Source organism: Octopus bimaculoides, chromosome 7 (genome assembly GCF_001194135.2).
Source record: "Octopus bimaculoides isolate UCB-OBI-ISO-001 chromosome 7, ASM119413v2, whole genome shotgun sequence".
NCBI lineage: Eukaryota > Metazoa > Mollusca > Cephalopoda > Octopoda > Octopodidae > Octopus > Octopus bimaculoides.
The window spans coordinates 31,648,284-31,651,331 of NC_068987.1; the positions used below are offsets into that span (position 1 = coordinate 31,648,284).

The following is a 3,048-nucleotide window of genomic DNA, read 5'->3' on the forward strand; positions in this document are numbered from 1 at the left end:
ATATATATATATATATATATATATATATATATATATATACACACACACACACACACACACACACACATGTATTTATGTATATGTATATATATATGATGGGCTTCTTTCAGTTTACGTCTACTAACCCACTTACAAGGCTTTGGTCAGCGCAAGGCTAGAGTAGAAGACACTCGCCCCATGTGTCACGCAGTGGAACTAAACCCTGAACCATGTGTTGGGAAGCAAGTTTCCTACCACACGGCTACACCTGCATGTGTTATATATACACACATATACATATACACGTACATGTGCGTACACACAGATGCATATATATATACATACAATATATACATATATATATATGTATATATATACACATATGTATATATGTATGTATATGTAACCATTTATATATTCATGTACACATTTTCATATTAAGTAGACATTTAGCTTTACATTTACGTAAATACACATCCAGATCTCATTCCTGTTATTAATACACACACACACACACACACACACACGCGCGCGCGCGCGCGCACACGTACCTCTCTCTCCCGCATCTGTATTTCAGTCTGTATGCTTGTTTGTATGTATGTGTGTATGTATATATATATATATATATATATATATACACACACACACACACATATGTATGTGTGTGTGTGCGTGCGTGAGAAGCAGCATGGAAAGCATATGCAATATGCACATTTGCTTCTTGTTTAATGCATATGGATACAGTTTACAGTTAGCACTTCATACATATTATACACATTATATGTAACAAAAAAACTAAAAAAATATGCATGTGCACACATGCATGCACACATGCGTACACACACACACACACACACACACAATGCAGTAGAATGTAATATAGCATGTGCTCCTGCGCGTCCGTGCGTATGTATATTTGAATGTTTGTAAGTATATATATCTAAAGAAATATGTATGTATTTATATATTTGTTTTATTTTTTTTCCAGAAATCAATATGGCGTTTTGTTGGCGCCCACTTATCGTTTGCTAAAATCCTTCATCTATGTTGATTTATTGCGCCCTTCCAAACACTAGTCTCCAGAGATTCTAACCCACATCCACTTCTTCTACGACTTTCACATTTAGCGTAGCGTTTAACCCTCAACCGCTTTCTCTCTACCCACGCATACGGTACCCCGATGCCAATTAAATCATGACGTCAGCGATTCTTTCTTACCGTCACCTATCTTGATTCTTAGCGCAGTAGGGAAATATATTTTAAGCGCTATCCGATTTTCACATGACAGGTGGAATATGCCATTACTGGAAGAACGTCGAACGCACTGCCAACAAAGTTATAATTAATATACCAATGTGTGTGTGTGTAATGCACCCGCATATTTGCGTAATCTGATGCTACTTTCGAATGTGCATGATTGTATGTATGTATGTTCATATATGTATATCTGTATGTATGTATGTATGTATGTATGTATGTATGTATGTTTCTATCTATCTATCTATCTATCTATCTATCTATCTATAGGGGCCAGCAAAACTTGAAGTAGCACGGAACAGAATCAAACTTTTATTTAAATTATATATACAATATATACACTTATCTATCGTCTGCATATATATACATACATATATATATGTATTCTTTTACTCTTTTACTCTTTTACTTGTTTCAGTCTTTTGACTGTGGCCATGCTGGAGCACTGCCTTTAGTCGAGTAAATCGACCCCAGGACTTATTCTTTGGAAGCCTAGTACTTATTCTATCGGTCTTTTGCCGAACCGTTAAGTTACGGGGACGTAAACACACCAGCATCGGTTGTCAAGCGATGTTGGGGGGACACACACAGACATACAAACACATACACACATACATATATATATATATATACATATATACGACAGGCTTCTTTCAGTTTCCGTCTACCAAATCCACTCACAAGGCTTTGGTCGGCCCGAGGCTATAGTAGAAGACACTTGCCCAAGATGCCACGCAGTGGGACTGAACCCGGGACCATGTGGTTGGTAAGCAAGCTACTTACCACACAGCCACTCCTACAAAGGCAAGATCCAAGATGTTGGAAAATAGTAAGCTTCGAGGTATAAAATAACAGCTTTGAGGAACAATAGTAGTTTATTGGCGTAGAAGGTTCTAAATTTTTCCCGTATCGAAGTTGGATGAGCTGAAAAAAATGTTTTGTAGCCTACGGTTAGCAAGATGGGTTGCTGTGTATGCGAATAGAAAGCCAAAATTCGGAATGAAGTAGATAAAACCCAGGCTACATATGTTTCATAGCTAGCATAACCTCAGAAGTAGTAATTATCCAAACGTGGGTTAATCCGCTAACTACTTGTCATATATATATATATATATATATATATATATATATATATATATATATGTATAAACACACGTATATATGTATGTATGTATATATATACTCATATACATGCTCATATTTAGGCGTATCTACATATAAACGCACGCATATGCAAGGTGAGTCAAAAGTCACGGAGGGCTTGTAATATTTAATAACTTTTTGCTTTTAAAAGTTAATTTCTTTAATTTTTTTTTTACAGATTTGATGAAGAAAACCTTGGAGATTAACCGTGGAGAATTTCACGACTGAACACCGAACACAAATTGTGAAATTTTTCTATCAAAGCCAAGAAGCAAAATTCTAACTCAAAAAGTATATCATCGACATTACCTTTAAAAATACCAATGCTGGTGGCTGCGAACACAAGTCGTACAGGTAAATAAAAAAAAAATATATATAAGATATATAGGCGCAGGAGTGGTTGTGTGGTGGTGAGTAGCTTTCTTACCAACTACATGGTTCTGTGTTCAGTCACACTGCGTGGCACCTTGGGCAAGTGTCTTCTACTATAGCCTTGTGCCAACCAAAGCTTTGTGACTAGATTTGGTAGACGGAAATTGAAAGAAGCCGATCGTTTCTATCTATCCATCTATCTATCTATCTATCTATCTATCTATCTATCTATCTATCTATCTATAAATAATATATATAATATAATATAAATAATATATATATATATATATATGTATG

General features: G+C 35.6%; 1 long non-coding RNA gene across 1 annotated transcript in view; it reads left to right on the forward strand.

The window, feature by feature from the left end:
* LOC128248360 (uncharacterized) overlaps positions 1-3,048 on the forward strand; it is a 27,870-nt gene that overhangs the window by 20,879 nt on the left and 3,943 nt on the right. The window contains exon 2 of the long non-coding RNA XR_008264586.1: positions 2,558-2,733. This is a non-coding gene — a long non-coding RNA (uncharacterized LOC128248360). The remainder of the gene's footprint in view (positions 1-2,557; positions 2,734-3,048) is intronic.